The sequence below is a fragment of the Ambystoma mexicanum genome, chromosome 1p, assembly GCF_040938575.1.
Source record: "Ambystoma mexicanum isolate Mex_15411 chromosome 1p, UKY_AmexF1_1, whole genome shotgun sequence".
NCBI lineage: Eukaryota > Metazoa > Chordata > Amphibia > Caudata > Ambystomatidae > Ambystoma > Ambystoma mexicanum.
In genome coordinates, this window is record NC_090921.1 from 583,119,404 (window position 1) to 583,140,872 (window position 21,469).

The 21,469-nt window shown below is 43.4% G+C and overlaps 1 protein-coding gene across 6 annotated transcripts in view; it reads left to right on the plus strand.

Moving 5' to 3' along the window:
* The window catches only part of LOC138576134 (uncharacterized), a 466,688-nt gene that overhangs the window by 193,189 nt on the left and 252,030 nt on the right, over positions 1–21,469 (plus strand). For 5 of the 6 annotated variants that reach the window (XR_011303958.1, XR_011303959.1, XM_069649535.1 and 2 more), the window contains one exon: positions 19,332–19,403. The exons of the other annotated variant lie outside the window; for it this stretch is intronic. The gene's annotated coding sequence lies outside the window, so the exon portion shown is untranslated. The remainder of the gene's footprint in view (positions 1–19,331; positions 19,404–21,469) is intronic. 6 annotated transcript variants of the gene reach the window in all.

Here is a 21,469-nt window from a genome sequence, read left to right on the forward strand (position 1 = left end):
TCAAAGTTACATCTGTCAATCGAGTACCATCAATTGGTCTTTCCTTGGTCTGTGGTACGGCCTCAAATGCACGATTTCTGTAGCTTCCCAAAAAAGGTGAACCTCACAATGTCATTCAGGACTAAACAAAGTCTATGGAATAATGGCAGACACAAAGAGCTGGTAAGTCCTTTAATGTGCCCCAAATGTGATTGTACATAAATTTACTTTCTACATATAAACCGACTATATGAGAAAAAGAAGAGAAAGAAAGTCAGTCCGGCTAACTTATCCAAATCAGTTTCCTCCGCCAATAACATAACATAAAAATAGCATTGCCAGGCTGTGTAAAGAAATAATAATAAGAATTGCGCGGTCAAAGGAGATCGTAAAGTACCCAAATGAGCCTAGTCCAAGACCAGAAGCAAAGAAAATTCTGTCTAGCTAGCGGTTGTGGAACACTCACCTCTACAAAAAACGCCATAAACGCCAGTGCAGCAAGTCGGAAACCGAACGTCCCGCGTTTGTGTTCAACTGGAGTTAAATACGCCAAAGGGCGTATCAAAGCTGGCGTCACGAGCGTCTCAACTCGAATGAGCAATACACGCGGCAGGGCGTGTCTAATATGAAAACACGCGTCGCACGCGGTAAAGGAAGCTGAGCAAAGCATTACAGCCTGAGGGACATAGCGGGTCTGCCGTCTCAAACTAAATGACACGAAAGTATCCAATGCACTGAAAAACACGTTTAAAGTGACACAATGAATCGTACAATAAAACAAACCAAAACGAAAGGCTGGGGCTTGCAGAGCACCAATACACATGAATCACGTGACAAAACACGTTGTCCAATATAAACAAGCTCAAAAAAAGCGCTTGTATTACATTAGGAGAGTGTGGTAGACAGTGTTCAAAAACCGCATCGCCGCGGTTATCGAGCTGAAACACATACTGTCTCTGAATTGGGTACGGTGGAGTGCCCAAACCAAGACAATAGTTGCAAGGCAGAAAACCACAAAGATAGCCAAAGGGCTAAAGGTCCAAAAAGCTGGCTCTCAAGCTGCGGCATGCCATTCTTCCTGGGCATTCAGGCCGAGTGTATGACTTTGTGTGTTGAATATCCACCACTGTTCCCTTCGGGATAATTTTGTGGCTATGGCATAATGGTCTGGTCCCATGACTTTTTCTAAGCACCACCAACGTAAATTTTCACAGTCATGTTGATGTTCGACAAAGTGAGCAACTAGAGGTGAAGAAAAATTGCGAGTCCTAATTCTGGACTTATGCTCAGAGATCCTCAATTTAATGGGTCTAGATGCTTTCCCTATATATGTCTTGTCACATGGACACATAATCACGTAAACCACGTTTTTGGAATTACATGTAGTGTGATCCCTAAGTTTCCAGACTCTATGATTGATGGTAACAGTGTTGGTAGCTGTAGTGGATCCGCACTGGCAACAATTGCCACATGGGTAGTTCCCAGTAACCCTTTCCATTCCCCACATCTCAGTGATGGTTTTAGGTGCCCGGGTGGTCTGCAGTCTGTCTGCCTGAGATAACCAACTCTTCAAATTCCTGCCCTTTTTAAAGGCATGCATAGGATGTTCCAAATTGGACACATTCGTTTGAAGTAGATGCCAATGCTTGGCAATTACCTTCTTAATTTTGGCATGGTGAGTGCTATAAGTCATAGCGCAAACCATGTGTGATTGGTTCTGGGTATTGCGAGTGTTTTTGGCCAACAGTACTTCGCAGTGTTGGTGTCTTGCCCTTTTTGTGGGAGTGTCGCAATATGTGAGCTGGATAACCTCACTGAGATCATCTGTTCTCTATAATGTTAGATTGAGACACAAAGTCTTTCTTAGCCCTGCAGTTCCTCCTAGCTCTTAGAAATTGACCGTAGGGAATGCTTTCCCTTAAAGATTGCGGATGAAAACTATCAAAGTGGAGGATCGTGTTTCGGTCCGTAGTCTTGCGGAAAAAAACCACAATGATAGCACCGTCCTGAGTTTTAAGTATCAGATCCTGAAATGAGATCGACATACTGTCTGCAGACATAGTAAACTTGAGGTGGTCATTCAATGAATTGATCCAAGTCAGAAATTGTACATGGTCTCCCTTAGTTTTTTCCCACACGATAATAATATTGTCTATGTATCTTTTATAGAAAAGAATTGATTAAAAAAAGGGATTTGAGATGTCAAATATGGAGACCTTCTCAAAAGCCCACATAAAAAGGGTTGCGTAATTTGGGGCAAATGCTGCACCCATCGCAGTACCTTTAACTTGTAGGTAGAAACTCTCTTTAAACCTAAAGTAGTTCTTGGTCAGGGCAATTTTAAGCAGATCCACAATTAATTCACTTGGAACCAACTCAGGATCATCTCTGAGGTCCAAGAAGCATTTGATAATGGGCAATGACTCTGACTGAGGGATATTCGAATATAATGATTCAACGTCAAGTGCAATGAACAAGTTTTTGTCTGGATCAAAAGGTAAACCTTCCAATTGCACAATGGCATCGGTGGTATCAGCCAACTAGGTAGGTGTACTGGCTGCCAAGGGTTTAAGAAAGTAATCGATATATTTTCCTAAAGGTTCTAAAAAGGAACCACAAAGGGACACTATCGGTCTACCCGGGGGATTAAGTATATTCTTGTGGATTTTTAACAAGATATAAAACAAGGGAACACGTGTTCCTTTACCAGTAAGGAATAGGAATTGTTTGATGCTCAAAATCTCCGCATCTTTAGCCAGTGTCACCAGGGCTAAAATTTCACTTCGTATGGTATCTGTCGGGTCTATTGGTGAAAAGTCTACAGTGTCCATGTCCCTGACACACCCAGTGCCCTGAGTGCCACATCCATGTCACACTCCACGTCCGTGTGTACTAGAAACATTGGTTGATCAGAGTCTGACGCATGGCACGTCCCTCCTGTGCATCGCTGCCTCCCTGAGGTGCTGCCCCATCCCCACTCTCCTCATCCTCATCGTCAGGTGGTTGCAGTTCTGCATCAGGGGGCAGGGGCACATTCCGTCTGATGCACATATTGTGTAGCATGACACATGCCATGACGATCTTGGCCACCTTCTTATGGCGGTACAGGAGTGCCCCACCAGACTTGCTGAGGCAGCGAAACCGTGCCTTCAAGAGGCCAAATGTCTGCTCAATCACCACACGGGTATGTGAATGTGCACGATTGTAGTCCTCCTCGTGCCTGTTCTGTGGGTTCCGGACTGTTGATGGTATTTGGTGCTGTGTATTGGCCATAGTAATTGCTTGTAGCTGCATTGTGTTGAGGGGGATATGGTCTGATTGGGTACAGTGCACATGTAGATGGCTATGGAATGGTTGTGACACTGCATCATTTACATGTTGGGGCAGCTTCTATCTTTCATTATGTGGTCAGGTGTCAGGTCCAGTCTGGGCTGCTTTGGGGTATGAGCATGGTCCATTCTCTCAGGCACTCGCAGCCAGGTGAAGTATGCATCTCCCCCCCGCCCCCTTCTCAGCCAGGTGAAGTATGCATCTCTCCCCCCCTTCTCAGCCAGGTGAAGTATGCATCTCTACCCCCCTTCTCAGCCAGGTGAAGTATGCATCTCTCCCCCCTTCTCAGCCAGGCGAAGTATGCATCTTCCCCCCCCTTCTCAGCCAGGTGAAGTATGCATCTCTATCCCAATCACCTACCCACATCACATTTCCATGAGCCTAACATGCGACTCACCGAGAAGCCAGGATCTCTGCCCTGCATGTCGCTCCATGTAGCGTGGTATCGTGGAGTTCCGCAGGACCATTGAATCATGGGTTGATCCGGGGTATCGGGCACAGCAATGTGTGATGATCTTGTTTGAGTCACATACCATTTGCACGTTGATTGAGTGGTATAGTTTACGGTTGCGGTACGCTACCTCCATGGCATGTGAACCACCAATTCCACATGGGTGCAGTCGATGGCGCCAATGCAACCAGGGATGCCGGCCAGTGAATGGAAACCAACTTTGGTGATGAGATCTCCTGGGCAGACCGTGGTAAGTACATGTGGTTGCCTGTGTGCTTCAGGAGGGCATCAAGCACTTGGTTCAGCATACGTGAGAATAATGGTTGTGATATGCCATGCATGTGCCCCACTGTGTGCTGGTAGGTGCCTGTGGCCAGGAAGTGGAGCACAGACACTACCTTCAGTAGGGGTGGGATGGCGGTGCGTGATTCAATCAGGCTGACAATGTCGTCATGTATCATATCCACAGTGGTGGTGATGGTGTCCCGGTCCGGAAGGTACAGGGTGTGGATCTGCTCAGGGGTTAGGTTGAATGGACTGGCTCTGATGTGAGGGATTGGGGGCTGCCTGCGTGGTGCCATTGGCTGCACTGGTGGGGCATGCTGGCTCTGCCTCGCCCTCCTTCTCCTCCTGCGTCTCCTCTGTGCTGCCAGTTGTTGTTGTTGTTGTTGTTGCAGCAGTTCCACTGCAATCATGTCCTCCAGCCCCAGCATTGCTAGTAGTATTGGAATCATTGTGGAGTGTGACTGGGTGTGGGAAGGGGTGGGGTGTGCTCCTTTTGTGCTGGCCCAGTCTGTATTGCCTCCACCTGTGCTGATTGTGTGCACCTGTGGCAGTGGGGAACACTGCACATGGCCGTTTACGGGTGGTCCGCGATGCCGGAATTAGCTCCATGGCGGTAAGGTACTTTTCGGCTTCAGTAGGGCGTTGTTTGCATCTCTGCCTGACTTGTGATGTTCCCCTGTTTGCGCCATGCCGGTATTTGCAGCATGGATGGTCGCGTGCCCGCGCTCCTGGTGCTATTAACGGCACCGTTTATTATGGTGCCGTTAATAGCGGATAATCGTGTCCTAATCGGCCGGAGCGGTAAGCGATGCCGGTAATCCTTTACCGGCATCGTTGTTCACTTACCACCCGGGTCGTAATGAGGCCCATAGATTTAAATCCCCAGCTATGATGATATGAGTAGTATCAGCTGATATAAAAATCTTCTCCATTAGGTTATTTAAATCTTGAAAGAAATGAGTGTTAGAAATGCCCATGGGGTTCCAATATATATTCACTAATGCATACTTACAGGCTTGTATGTTCACTTTAGTTAACTGCATAAAGGGATTCAGAGACCCCCATGCTTCCATTTTAATGTTTGCACTGATTTTTGTAGCAGTGACCAATCCTGACATGGGTCTACCCATCTCACCCCTTTTTGCTGGAAGTAGATGAATATCATATTTGTTCCAAGAAGGGACTGTGGTAAGCCAAGTCCCTTGTAAAAGTATCACATCATAGTGTTGAAGATTATTTATATATAATAGGATGGTTGAAACCTCGTGTATTCCAACTTAAAATTGAGACTTTTTGGTGTATAAGTTTCCCATCTAGTTACATTTTTTATGTGAGCATTGACACCTGCACTGGGTCAATACTTGGGATTTCTGGGCAGTCTGTGTCAAAGGAGTAGTGAGATCTATAATAGGATCTCTTATACTTAAACTGCTTTGTGAAGTAAGAGACTCAGGAGCAGTAACTACTGTCAATTCAAAACCTAATTCGAAAAGAGAGGTTTTTGCCAGCCAGATTGTATTTAATACAACACGAGATTTCATCCATAGGCGAGCAACACTCAGATCTCTGTTATTAACAAACTGTACTTGTTCGATATCACTGGACATGATATCTTCAAATGCTGGAACTTCTGAAAATCTGGCCATGATACTCCTTCTATTCATGTCGTACTTCAAGAATGGAGCTGTACGACAGATGACGAATAGAGAATGCAATGTGTATTTACCCTGTGCTGCAATAGAAGAATGAGCTGCATTAACTTTATGGTCTTGAAGGATAGGGGCCTCCAGTGCCTGTTTGTCAAGGTTAAGGTCCAGAATATCTGATGATGGATTCTGTGGACATGGATACAAGCCGGGGCTGACTATGTTGTTAGTTTTGTCAATGTTCATTGCGGAGAGCAAGAACTTTGTATTGTTAGACTGTACAGACAGGAGTTTTTTCAATGTGTTCCTAATGTCAGACACACCATCACAATGTTTATTATTGGTGATTTGTTTACCAATAAGGGTGTCCTGGTATTCAGTGGTAAGGGGATTTAGGACCACAGTTTTATTCAGACCTTTTTGTGTCTCTAATGGAGTAGTGACAACTCTGTGTTTATCTCCCTCACTCAACTGGGTTTTAGTGACATTCGAGTGGAATATTTGTTGTGACATATAGTCATCTATTGCTTTTCTAATCTCGTATCTACGAGAATCAACCTCTTTTTTTCAGCTACTGAGTTGGTTGACTTAAGTTTCGCCTGCAATTGTTGTGAAGGAGATGACATAGTACCGCCACTTTCCCGGCTCTGTAACTCCTCGGCGGCCTCAACAAGTGCATCAAGAGGTGGGTGGGATGGAATAGAGGTCGAGTCGATTGCCTGACATTTGAGTTTTTTTGCTTGGGCCATCATAGAATATTTTTTAGTCACTGCAGTTGAAGCCAGGGTAATACCTCTCTTAGAGTTATTAATAGCCTTAATAAAGTGTTTGGTAGCTGACTTAGCTGATACTTTTGTCGTTTTAATGTTCTTTGTTTTCTTTTCTTGTGGTTTAGTCAATGTTTTTGAGTTTGCTTTGACCTTCTGATGTTTATGATTTGAGAATATCATATAAGAACGTTTGGAAGGCATGTCTACTATCTGATTTATGCTGTTAGTGGTAGCCAACCCTGTAGAATCGACCGCAGTGGGTTCATCAGAGATAACATCTCGGATGATCCCATTTACAAAAGGAACTGATGAGATTACTGCTTCATTAAGTGAGGAATGCTCCGGGCCGGTGCCCTGCTGAGAGGCATCTTCACAATTGCTCTTGTCCGCTGATATTATTATGGGAGTCTCTCAACAGGAATACACGCTCTGGGAGCGACACTTAACTTTTCGGCCAGAGAACTATCTATGTTTTTCTGCTAGTCCAGTATTAAAGCAAGCTCGACTGTTTGATGTTTCAATTTTTTGTATCATTATTAGCAAGAGACATCAATGCAGTATTCATCACCTCCAATGTGATTTCAACTAGCTTGTTCAAGGACGACCCATTTGTTATAGGAGTATTTTCAAGTGGAGGTTGTACTGACCTGCGTGGGGTCGATGCAATAAGGGACAGCGCTGGGCGACTCGTGTCTGGAAATAGCTCAGGAGAACCTGATAGATTTTGTGAGACATCTGTGGCCGAAAAGCAAGAGCCAGAAGACTCTAAGTCAATTACAACATCCCCTGTGGAAATGTCTTGCAATTTTTCCTGGTCATTTAAGTTGGTTGGTGCAGTTTGTGCGTTTTGTAACACCGCTATCAGACATGGATGCATTAGTAGGAGACGTGCATGTTTTTTTAAATAAGATATTAACATCTGGTTCTTCGAAAACAACACCATCACGATTTGTCGATATGTTTTCCTGAAGCTCAGTGTCCAAACATTCCTGGATCATGACAACGGGAGGTTTGGATCTAGAGTCTTTCACCACTGGAACATTATTTGTTGTTTTTGTTGAAAGTGCCTTTTGTGTAGCACCAATTATCATTAATTTGTTGTTGGCAAATTATTGATGAAGCTGGATTTGTAGCCTTAGCGTAACAGAATGAGTGAACATCGAAGTTAGAACGAGCTGTTTGGGTAGAGCAAACGTTGCTAACCACACCCTTTTGAAGGCAATTCTGTACGCAAAGAGTACAAGTCTTTCCTCATGAGATCTCTGCACTCTGCAATAAATTGTACCTGAATTAAAAATACAACCTAAACTCCTCGCACCGAACACCAAACGCTGTGACGAAGCGGCAAAGGGGTGCTTCAACAGTGCTTCCCTCGTGTGCACACGCTGGTGCACGTGGTTGCCTGATTTTGTAGACATACATTTGGGGGCGTGTCTAGAGGTCGTAATTAGCATAAAATGACCGTACTAACTTTGATGAGAGTGTAGGTAGCTGAAGTAGCGGAAATGACAAAGGAGGAGGATCTACGGGCAAAGTGGTGCTTCAACAGTGCTTCCCTCGGTGCACTCTTATTAAGCATAGAATAATTTATTTCTCAATTCTTGAAAATAATATGATGTTGGGTATCTTCCTGGGCTATATTTAGGATTGCTTTCATCTGGGGTGTTGTTGTTGGTCTCTCTCATTTATATACCTAATTATCTCTCAGACGTATCTTAATTTGGGGTCCTTTCACACTTCTGGAGTAGATGAAGCAGATGGAGTAGTAATTGGGGCCTTGTTAACAAATCCGGCTTTACACAGGGGCAGGCTTGGCCTCAGTGGGTTGTTCCAGCCTGATACTTACATCAAGTTTCCTAAAGAGTGATCCAGGCTGTTTGGATGTGTGGCTTGGCTCAGTTTCCTTCTACTTACATCTTCTAGTTGGCATAGGGGTAAATGAGGTACATGATTTTGAGTCAACGTTTGAAACCGAGGGAATAGAGGAAACAGCAGGATCAATGTTGGCCCCTTGATCCCCCAGTGTTACCAATGTTAGAGCGATGGCACAAGAGCTATCGGACAATGATACTAATAATGAGTGGCTATAAAAACAACAGCTGCCAGCTATGCCGAGTCATCACAGACCTGGTGATGCATGCAGATCTTGCCACAGTTGAGCCTCCAGCAGTGGTCAGGACCAGGGATATAGGGAAGCCAAAGAAAGAGATGCACCCAGACCGTGGTGACGCTCAATAGCCCTACAACGTCTTGTCTAGTGCTGATTGGCTTGCACTTTAAACTTTATGCATTATAAACATTTCTGATAAAGCGCCTTGCTTTCTGGGCCCAAGTGAAGGCACCTAAAGTTACTTTGGTAAAGCGTATTGTAGCCAGCAGAGTGAATACCGCTCATGAACAACCCACATCCTGGGCGCAAATGGCTCAAAGTCACACTCCCAGGTGCTGGTTCTGTGCTTGAGGGCAAAATCCTTACACCAAATTTAAGAGACCTCCCGAAATGTATTTTGTAGCAGAAGTAGGGAAGAATATCCATAATGACAACCAAGACATTGACAAGGACTAAAGAAGGAAGCCATCTTGTACATACCACTATGCAAATTTATATTTGAGCAACTATTCTTTGAGGAAACAACTACTTGTACCAGGATTAGACTCCTTTTTCAGGGAGAAAGGATTGAGTGGCAATTGAGTGGCAATTGAATTTCAGGTTAAGTTAAATCTGTGTTTGAGGTATGTAGACCAGTGGAGAATGAGGTTTTAAGCCATTAAGCCTTGTATAACAAACTTGGTGGAAATGAACGCATCGCAGGGACAGGTGTTTATTGCAAAGTATAAGTACAATTGAATAAAAGTGAAGGGGAAGCAGTCCCCACTAATGATGGTGGTTGGGGAGCATCGGAGCCAATAGCAATGCCTTGCTGAGGCTTGGTGTAAAATGATTCTGGTCAGAAACCTTCATATTGTAGGCTAAGTGGTCCACATCAAAATAATTCACAGAAATGCGTGGAATACTCCTTCCCATCACCACTCTCTTCCTCCTCTTCGACAGTCTATTGATTGCCCCCTTGGATTACCACTCTCTGGCACAGAAGTTTAAAACCTGACCATGAGAGGTTTCAAAAAGTGGCAACATTCCCTCCTGGGTATTAAGTCAGTAAAGTACCAGGTCTGTTGTGCAGATTGTCCTACATCTTGTCAAGGCCATTGCAAAGCACATAAAGTATTTTTGGCACCAATTTAAATCAAATATTGCATCAATGGTAGGATAGCGCTGACGACATCAACTCTTCGCCACCGTGAGCAAAATATGGAAAGTTGTTTCTGCTAGTAAGAAAAACTCAGAAGAGTAACGACCTCTCTACCCAAGCACAACAACGCTATTGTAGCAGAGAGCAGTCAGTAACAACCAGATTGACTACCGCAACTCTCTACTCCCCAGACTCGAGGTTTCTTGGAACGCAGTGGCAAGATTGACCTACGGCCTGATGAGATGAGAGCATCGCCTACCATGAACCACAACCAAAACACCATGCGAGCTGCCCAACATCTCCATACGTGAAAACAAAGAACAGAAACAGGGGGAAACAGGAACCCTGACTTTTCCAGCTGAGCACCCTTTCTCCTGCCATAGTTACCAATGCACATACAACGATCTCATCCCTCACTTCGCCAAGGACCTGAGGGCACTATTTCATCACATGCTGATCACTCCTCTCAAACCTAATTCTCCCTCACTGGAGCCCCCCCGACCACCACTCCTCTTCTACTCTGGCAACCTTCTCTGTAAACCCCTTGATGCGTCCCGGTGTTCAGCATTCCATTGCTTCCGAGCTGGCGTGAATTTGATAAATCTCATACACATATAACATGCATACATTAGATCAAATCGTCACTGCTTGAAATACTTATACTGGCTCAGCATTCCCCTGAGGATCAGGGTCAGGTTATCTTGCTTGACCCACAAGCGCCTCCGCAGTCAGAGCCAAATTACCTAGTAGCCACATTTGCCCCTACCCTGCGACTTACCCACTCTTGTCTACATTACAGATCTTGGCAAAGGTTCCAAACCAGAGCAATATTTCAGCATTTAGTCATTTACCCCTGCGATCCGTTACTATGATGTCCATCCGGCTTATGGTCAAGAAACAAAGACAGGCTCGACAAATCTATTTCACCGGGAACAGTTGTGCCTAGAGAGCTACCCAGCTATTGCCCGCCCCGCAAATGTCATTCAAATCTGGCTTCTATAATTGTGTGGCTAATTATGTTAATCCACAGAAATCCAATTATGCAAAGAGTCGCGGATGTATTACTCAGTCCACATGGGACATTAAAGTGCAATCCATTTTGGAAATATCATTAGAAATGGATGCCCTTGTGTGCTCCTGTTTATGTATGAAGTGTTTGTTGTGCAAAGCTAGCTGTAAAGGCATCAGAAAACTGCACAAAAGAGTGTGAGGGTAAAATAGTGGCAACAATAAATGGGGATAAAGGAGGGAGTAGGGGCCCTGCTGGTGTTCCAGAGGTTAATGAGTAGGGTTTGAACAGCAGGGTCTTTATCAGCTGGCTGACGTCCATGAAGCCAGAAGTTCCAGACTTTGGGGGAAATGCAGGAGAAGTTCTGGTTTCCAAGTTGCCATTGTTATAGCTACCTGTGCTATGCTGGCCACCAGAGATGCGAGTATAGCAGCCAACTAGTTCTGGGCCCTGATTGTCACTGTCCTGCACATGATGCAGGCTGTTGCAAAGATAGATCTGGGTCTTAATGACAGACATTGCACATCTTTAAGATACGAGTGATCGTCATCTTTTTTAGCAGCGATGATAATCCAAGCTGCAGAAGGCTGCACTTTAAACAAGACTAAGGCGGTCACCAGGAACGGCAGATAGATGGCATAATCCAGTTGAGGGAGGGCCTGTGAGATGATTGAAATCTTTGGGTGAAATAAAGGGTTATCTTGCACAGAAGAGGGGGCTTTCTGATGGTGGAACCTTTCTAAGTTATCTGAGCCTAAAAGGAGAGTTTAACAATGAAGGTTATGAAGAAGGACCGGGCAGTGGCGGTGAGATAGGGAGGGAATCTGTCAAACTTTATTTCTGTTAGCTAGTTTTGAAATGAAGGGTCATTGGGCGTGTTGCTGAGTATCATACAGGCAGTCTTCGTGAGATTCCAATTGAGGTAGACACGAAATGCAGGCCTTTAAAATGGAAAACCAGATTTTCTAAAGGTGAATGTTGTAGAAGCAATGGAGCCATGACTTATGTGTCTGCCAGTATCTGCGCAAGAACTCCAGGTTGGGAGTAATGATGGCTGAAAGAGGAAAGATCCCTGTGGACACACACTGCAGGTTCTGGGTCATTGCAAGGATGTGTCACTAAGGATGGGGATGAGCTGGTGTATGTTTGTTACGCTGGTTTTTCCCACCAGAATATTTAGGAATTGCAGTTCTTGGAATATGTTCCTAAAAATGTAAACGGTGAAAATTAACAAATTAGGATAACAAGCAAACAGAGCATTTGTGGCTAAAGGAGAATGTGGGATAAGATGTTAAGGGTGGGAAAAGCACAGCCCACCCCATTTATTTTATTTTGGAAGCGGCTTATTACCCCGCCCTGGATCTATGAAGGTGCAGGTTGGGATAAAGACTATCGGCATTGATAACTACATCCATCTGTTTTCCAGGGAAGACATGGACCATCGGAGAAACCCTGTGTTTAGATCATTGCGTGTGTGTGTGAGGCCAGCATGTTGCGGCGGGCTCTGCTGTGTCCAAAGAGGCAGAAGTTTGGCATCTCCTTTCTCCATAATCTTGATCCCAGCAATCGATCAAGAACTGCTAGTTCTGGTAAAGCCTCCATATAGCGTTTGATACCTTTTATTGAACTAACTGAACTTAGCATTCTGAAATGGTGCCACGCATAAGCTTTCAAAATCCCACACACATTTCCACAGAATTCTTTCAACTGTTTGAAAAGGAGGAATAAAGAACAGTAATTGACATTTCTTTCACATAAGAACTCCCATGTGGGGAAAGGAGAAGCTGCAGCGACTGAAATGAATGCACTATAATGCAGGTTGTTTTCACATTTCCATTTCAAGACTTCTCAAATCACCTGTTGCTCCACCATGGACATTAATTAGCTTTTTTTGAAGTAATTATTTCTGGCTTTCAAATTCATTGTTTTTTTCTTCTTCCTTCTTTTACTATTATTTAACACACTTAGCACTAGCAATTATAGTTAACTTGGTTGTTCTAAAATTTGAATAAACAAATATATACGCCGTGATACCCCAGGGTTTGGGTGTAAAATCAAATGTAATAAATAAATAAATAAATATAGTACAGAAACAGTGTCTTGTAGTATTGTGATGTGTAGCGATTGTTTCGAACACAAAAAGGTCACTCCTGGGCTCGCATGTGTTGCAAGGGAAACCTGGTCTACATTGTGTTTATTTAGCACCTCAGCTAGCGCATGCCCAATGTGTCATGCAAGACTGGGGGAGCTTTGCTTTTCCAGCCTTGCATGGGCTGTTGGGCATTCTCACTGGGGTATTGAAGGCCGTTATCACATTTGGGGCACTCCTGTGTATCCCCACGCTAGTGGAATGCCAAGGTGGTGAAACCCATGCACTCGATGGCAGGAATTTGAACACATGGAGAGGTGTGTTGATTGACACCTCCTCCTGGTTCCGTGCCAATGGCAATTCTGGACAAGAGAGTGATGCAGAGCCCTCCTAATGCAATGATCTGCAGGCATGTGAAAAAAGGTTTTGTGTGTGTGTGCGTGCGTTAGCAAGTATATGTAAGCACAGGTGGTGTGTGTAACCAAAGAGCGAGCCCTTGCACCTGTAACTAAATCACCTGCTTGCAACAACAACTCGATGCCTCTGGACTGCAGTGCGCTTTACACAAATCCAAAAAAAAATAAAAAAAATAATGTAAATACTGTGTATGTTTGTATGGGTGAAGAAATGGGGGCCCGCAATTGCAATTGAGGAAGAGGAGAGAGAAAGAGGGCATGGAGTAAAATCGTTGAGGTGCCAGAAGCGTGGTGGCCCTAATGAGTACATCCATCGTAGGTGTGCTCTTACAGTGGCAGTACTGACCTGATTGGGAAAAGCACCATCACAAGTGTGTTCCAATAAGAGCAGTTAAGGAATTATTGGTCAAAGCCAACAACAGGGTGTACTTACATTGGCAGTAATGGCCTTAATGGGCGAATCAACATAAGTGTGTTTTTACAGTAATGTACGATAATGATTGCATAAAACAAATACAAGAGTATTCTTATAGTGGCAGTACTCCTTATTGGGCAAAGACATCATGGATGTGTTCTTACAGTGGCAGTACTACCTAATTGAAAAAAATCACTATCACGAGTGTAGTTTTACAGTAGCAGTTCTGGCATCATTCGTGAAAGCCAACACACGAGTGTACTTACTGTGGCAGTACTGGCCTTATTGCGCAAAGCTATCATATCTGCGTTCTTGGAGTTCAGATACTGGAGTTATTTGGCAAAGCAAAGATGAATCTGATCTTACAGTGGCACTCCTGGAACCACTGGCCTTATTGAGCAACTCAATTGCGTGTGTTCTTACAATTGCAGAACTTGATTTATTGATCAAAACCAGCGCAAATGTGTTCTTAGAGTGGAAGTACCAGACTTATTGGGCAAAGCCAATACAAGTGTGTTATTCTAATGGAAATGCTGGCATTCGTTTTGGCATACAGTTTGGAAAAAAGCATTCTGAAAATGCTCCTGTGTATTGTTGATAATGCCGTTTTAATCATGGATGACTCCAGACAGGACACCCGGTCTGGAAAATGTTTAAGGGAGACACATATATTTTGATCCAGGTACAGAAGAAGACTCATAACGAAGAAGCAGATATATTGGATAAATACCAAAAGCTAGCTTATCATGCTGATGAGACTAGATATCATTGGTACTTAGGATGCATCTTGAATGTTTCACAGAACATATTCAAGAAAAATGCACAGCAACTGTGCAAACCAGCTTTGTGCCATATGTAAGCCTTGACAAAAACCAAAGGTCGAAACACGTGTCGGCTGGAAGTTGAATGAGAGTTATTCAAAATGTTTAATTGACACAACAATTAAAGCCTTGTGCTGAAAGGAATATAGACTGTTGCTTGTGTGAATGTCCAATCATTGTTTATTAGATGGTGAGAGGATAAGCGCAATCACATTGGTATAGGTCATACTTGTTCATTTATGAGGCGGGGGAGAGCCTCATTATAGCAGTGAAAGCAGCTATCCAGATTTTACATATTAAAGGTGTAATAGGATACTTGACCAATATTAACCAATAACAGGTGCACCAGAGACCACTTCAGGGTCAGCCCCAACAATGTTACCCTGATATATATAGAGAAAGAGAGCGGGAGAGAAAGATAGAGACACTAGGGCAGAGGGAAAGAGAAAGTGAGAGGGTGCAACAGAGTTAGAGTTCACAAGTGTTAAAGTGAGAAACTTACTTAAATGGGACCTGCCTGCAAAGGCCAATGGCATGTGTGTGGAGAAGAGACTGGTTTGTATTGCCTACTAGGCCATTTCATGCTTTGCTACAAGTGACTTGATTGCGTGTACCCCTCTGCATCCTGTTAACCTTTCCGTTTCTTAGTAGGGCTGTCTGAAGCTGGAGGACTTCCCCTCCATACACCTTGTGAGGTTTACCACAAAACACATCAAATTTAGCGAAGTTGTGAATTTTTTCACAGGCCATGCCTTTTCATGGTATATCTTGCAACATGTGACATGATTGTTTGCGCCCCTCTTTAACCAGTTCACCTTTCCGCTTCTTACTAGGGCTGTTGAAGGCAGAAGGACGTTACCTTCATACACTTTGTGAGGTTTACCATAAAACTTTGCAAACTTGAATAAGTTGTGAACTTCATCACAAGCGCTGTATTAAATGCCTGGAACCCGGGTTTTGCAGGTCTTCAGGATCAGGCGGAAGAATAGCTCAGCAGGTGTATTCCTTGCTGGTAAGAACTGTGTGTGATCTGCGGGTCACTGGTTCGAATCCCAACAAAGCCAAATCAGCCTTCATTCATTAACAACAGCATCAAGAACTGTAGTAAATCACATTCATGATTTTTACATACAGCAATGTGAATCATCAAACCTTATATGTACAGTCTAACATACACAACACCCTGAAGGCCAGGTAGGACACATTTTTCAGTTAAAAAAAACATTTTGATCTCTCAGAAACGGCCACTGCTCCACTCTCCAGAGGTAGACCTCTTTCCCCACATGCACATGCTTCAGGCCTATATGCGTCTATCTGCCTGACGTCTTCAGGGGAACCTTTCATTCTTCATGTTGTCCACCCGTGTGGGTCTACAAATACAATAGAAATAAGCTGCTAATAGATGTATAACTCTTTAAGACATTATTATAAATACAATCTCATAGTTTGAGATCCCTTCAACAGCTTCCAACTTCCACCATTTGAACGTCTCATTTATCTGTAACTCTTTGAACCCAAGAATATCTGTAACAATTGAAACAGTTGTAAGTGATGTGATGCTGGAGAAGCTGTTTTAGGCAAATCCTACTTGTGCGCTTAAATACATATAGGGAGAGATTGTATCTTGAGCCAATTTTTCATACATCCTTATCCTCATTCATTTTAATTGAGCCTATTGTTTGATAGTAAAAGGACTTCAGAAGAAAGCTTTTCCCTTGTTGTCTACAAAGTTAAAGTAAAGATGACCTTCAGAGTTGCAACTCCCAAATTGATTAATCTCTAAGTGACTCTACTTGTGTTACTTACAAACATATTGATCAAGAGGCCATTTTATGCAAAACGGGTAAATCCCTTCAATTGCTGAAAAATCGGAGGTTCAGATCACCATCCCAATGTCTACACATTGCATTTTTTTGTGGCAAAAACATACTGTGAGGAATCCCAAGATGTCATCACTTCTCCCCGCGGGGATTCCCTTTCCGTGAGGCTAGTGAGGTGAGGCTGCTACCCTACTCAGCGGGAGGATTTCATGGGGAGGGACTCCCCCTCTAGGGACAAAGACGATTATCTAGGCGGAATGCGGTACAACATCCCTCACCCTTCACCCACTTCCTTCCCTCATTCCATGAGGCCCACCTTCTCATCCCTCACTTCTGTACCACAGACACCCATGCGTCTCTGCAAAACCGAGTATTAAACTTCTGCCAGGATAAAGAAGAGTAGGGAATACCCAAGAGAAAAATCCTTGGCTCATAATGGGATGAAGAACAGCGAAAACTACCCAGAATGAATACAATGGGCAAGCACTGGGATGAGGAAGAGGTGTGGTGCCCTACCGACTATTCCTAGAACCTCTAGTGAGCCTTCTAGTGGTTTTCTAATTTCCACTGAAAAAGCACTCATAGGAATAGAGGAAGGACTACAGAAGAGGGAGAGAAGCCCTCCCTGGAGGAGCCACGAGATTTGAAGCCGGTGACAAGCAGGGAGAACAGGAACCAAGACAGGTCCGCTGTGGATGGACCAATGAAACAGGAGGAAGAACGGTAATCCAGCTGACCGAGGGAGCTGTAATACACAGTCAGCTGGAGACGCGCAGCCCAAAAAAGAGAAGAAAGTGCAGAGCCACCACGCCACTGGAGAGGCAGCCGAAGCCTGAGAGGGAACGCTGAGTAGCACACAACTGACCGGAGAGTAAACAGCAAGTGCCCTGCGGGTATCTGGGTTTTCCCGGGATGGTTGGTGGGACACCAGAATCGCTGAAGAGTGATGAAAAACAGGTCTGGTACACGCACTGAATAATCAATAACCTCCTGGGCCATCTGCTTTGTGGCATTACCTGGCAGGGTACTGAACCAGGTCTGCCAAAGCAAGGAGAAGAGGAAAGCCCGGTTTAGGACCCACACAAAAAAATGAAGACGGCCTTAAACCATCCTCTTCGTGGCAGAACCTGGCAGGGTAATGAGCCAGGTATGTCAAAGCAAGGAGTAGAGGGAAGCCAGATTTAGTACCCACACACAAGAATAAAGAAAGCCTTAAACCATCTTCTTCATGGCAGTACCTGGCAGGGTACTGAACCAGGCCTACCAGGGCAGGAAAGAGAAGAAAGGCCAGGGGGAGGGAGACAATCCACTTGGTGTTGTGAACTGTGAAACAGGAGCCAAGAGGGGCTAGGGGAAGAGTGACATTCCCCTGGTGTTGTACACTGTGAAAGTAAAAGCCAAGAGTGTGTGAGAATACAGCCAAGGAAGGCCACGGCAAGGGTGTCATTCCTCTGGCATTGAGAAATCATGGAAACAAGCAAAAAGTGAGTCCAGGGGAAGGGAGTCATTCCCCCTGGCATTGTGTCAAGATACTGGAGAAGGGAAGCATTCTCCAGGAACCCAATAGTGAAGAAGCAACTATGGACAATAAGGAATGCTGATGTCTGAACCAGAGATGTACCTTTTGGCTTTGAATTGAGAACTTTACTAGCATTTATCATTTTATTTTGTGATTTACAAGTGATTGAAACCTGGGGAATGGAGACATTCCTTCTGGTAAAGTTCCCGCCTAACAACTGGAACTATGATCTGCTGTCCAGAAGCAGGGAGACATTCCTCTGGACTAAGAAGATCCTCTTTAGTTTAGTTATAAGTGGGACAGAAGTAGGTTTTTGACACTGGACGGTGGACTATTGATTTGTATGGACATCTTGACCGAGCCCTTAGTATTTTAGTTGAGGCAGGGATACCCCTCTTAGATTAGGGAAAGTTAGGTTTCCACTTTACTTTCATTACTAATAAAGGCTGATGCGAACAACCATGCCACCTGTGTGTCAGTCTCCTCCTACTGCACCCTTACAACACTTCAGGGGTACTGGCATTTTAATTTTTCGTCCCCTCGCTTCCCACTTAAAGGCGCAACATGATAACATCAGCACGTAAATGATGCCTTACAATAGACCAAACTACATAAAAGACACTGCATCGACCTGTGGATCATTTCTGGTGTAAAATAAGTGACTCGAATAATATTAAATTGAGGAATTAATAGGATTTGTTGAAAATGTTTAAATTACACATGAAATATTAACAACCAGATGTTGCTTTGGACCCACCTGGATTTGACCAAATGAATAATCAGAAATAAAAAATGAAAACCTTCCGTAGGCCACCAATGGCAGCAAACTAATACATTCTGGCAAAACATTTATTTTTTTCTCTCAAATCTAGAATAAAATAATATCTTGCTTACAATAAATTATTATTTTACATATTTATGCAATTCATTGTTTGCATTTAGACCAGTAATACGGTTTGATGTAAGAACAATGAATCTTTGTTCTTGTTCAGCCCATTTGTTTTTGATTTCATATTCTGATGTGTCTGAAATGTTTTATTGTCTGGTTCATTCAACATTATCATATTTGTGTGCTGTCTCACAAAAATGTTTGACCGTCGGGCCTTTCCAACCTTGTTTTTTAAGCAACACTTAGCTGCCATTGTTCTTGTTTTACGTTTTCTTGTAGTTTTGCCTATGTATTTTATGTATTGCATGGGCAGGTAACCATGTATACAACATACGTGCTTACACAATTGGTAAGACTTTTCAACGTACACAATCTATTGATTTCTAAACCTAGTTCTGACATCTTCTTGGTGTTCTTAGAAATTCCACAATTTCCACACGGGAAATGTCCTGCTAATGGGTTCAAGTGCCATTGTTCCAACAAGGTATAGCTTTTTTTTTATTTGGGACCGAATGTCATTCTTCATCACCAGATTCTTCAGGGTGGTACTTTTCTTATATGCAAATAATGGAAACTCCAATTTAACATCAGATTTCTTAAAAATCTTCCAGTTCTTATTAATGATCATGTTTATCTTGTAGGGCTGCAGACACTATTCATTCTTGAAGACCAATCACAGGAAGGGAGTCAAGAAACTGGAACAAAGCATGAAGGTACAGATGTGTTTGTAAACAAGTCAATCTCATCAGAATAAGGTGGGAATGGTGTTGAAGGTGAGGAACAGGCCAAAGGAAGGCACTCTTCACTATCGCCATGTTTAGATGATGGTGCACTCTAGTAGTGATGATGCTGCTGTTAGCCCTGGATATGTGAGTGTAAGTGTGACAGAGTAGCAACAGAAGCCCAGCACAAGGCAAACAGCAAATCCGGTACCCTTCAGTGCCATTCTTTTGCCAATGAAAAATAAATTAAGCCAGAGTAGCGAAAGTAATCCATGTGCATCTGTCTGACAACCCTAAGGGGTCTGGGGCCCTAAAATGTCCACTACTGAATTGGTCAACACCAAAATGGAAAACTCTGTTATTGACTTGCCAGTTGCAACACATCTTCAAGATGTTTGCAGGGCAAACCCCCTTTACTCTCCTCCAGGCATCATCAAGATATAGCCCAGGCTCATTTGTGCTCATCGCTTAGTGAACCGGCACCCATGCTGACACTGCAGCCCAGTTTCCCAGTCTGTTAAACAAGCCAGCATCAGGAATATTTGCCACATAAAGCATCCCTTCATTCGTTTTTAGACCAGTTATCCGGCCAAATGTTTGTCAGTTACATCATGTCCCATTCTTTGAGGACATTGAAGTATTCCAGGAATTTGAGAAGCTGCTTATCCAAAATATCAGGAACCCAGCCACACATATTTTACAAAGTTGCATTGCCTGATCTTCACAGAACACATTTGGCAACAATTGGAAAAGCACTGACAGAGTCTGGCGTGGGCTCCATTTATGTGACAATGGAGACAAGGGTGAGGGGACAGGTAACATAGATAATGTGAATAACTGCGCATAGTCTTCTTTAAGGAAACTTCACCCTGGCTTCTTAACCACCACTACCTCAGCTGCAATACTAAAACATCGTTGCCAGCAAGTAACTCTTTAAAGTTTTGCTTTGGAGAAGGAATACACAGCAACAAACATCATGGCAGTATTCAATACAAAGGTTTTGGGATGATTTAGAGAAAAAGGATTGACTGACAGTTTAGTTGTCAGCAAAAATAGTAGCAACATTGTGTGTGGAATGGCAGAAGGCAATTACTATCATATGGCCAGTTTTGCTCACTGCTTAAACCTCATCTTGTAGGACTGCCTGAAAAAAGATAGAGGTTTGCAAAATAATGGCTGTATGTCAAAGCACGAAAGATGCAAAGAGGATTGCAATGCAATTCTCTTCCCCACATCAGCCTCACATATAAAGTTTGAAGCCAATGGAATTATACCATACATGTGCTTTAACACCTGTTTAAAACCTCTCATGATTTATTGGGTGGCGCACAACAAAGTGCTTCGCAGATTCAACTTTAGTGAGGCCTCCAACCTATATAGTACCATTCAGCAAATACCCTCTTTACCACCAATGAGCTAGGAACGAGGCCAGTGTACAGTAAGAATATATATTTATTGAAGTTTTTACAAAGAATAATAGCACAGTCATCAAAACATTAGCCACCAACGCAGTGGCACTACACAATATCACAATTTCAAATTACTTGAACCAAATGACTGACTTATATTTCTAATGAATTTTCAGTTAGTACAACACAGGTAAAATGTAGAGATGGGCAGTCATCACTTTACATCAAATTTCTTGCAATTGAACCCATAGACACATGTAAAACGCACAGTGCTTGCTTAGTTTGTTACCATGCTCTATTCTCCCAGTAATCCCCACCCTCCAGGCATCAAGCAGATATGACCGCTTTGGTGCAAAGATAACGTACAGGTAGTGCAATGGGAAAAGCGTTTTGGCTTTTTTATTTGAAAGGCAAGGTTTGGGAATGAACTCTCTGGCAAAAATCATTTGTCAACATACAATAAAGTGAAAGCAATGCTTTGGGGATTCTGGTTCGAGAATAAATGGGAACAATTGGGAAATTTCGTTTTTCCACTCATAAAAGGGAAATGTAATGCTTTGGGGTTCTTGTTTAAAATTAATGGAAAAATGTGTTATTAACACACTCTACATTCACTTGAAAGGCAGCGTTTTAGATTGACTTCTTTTT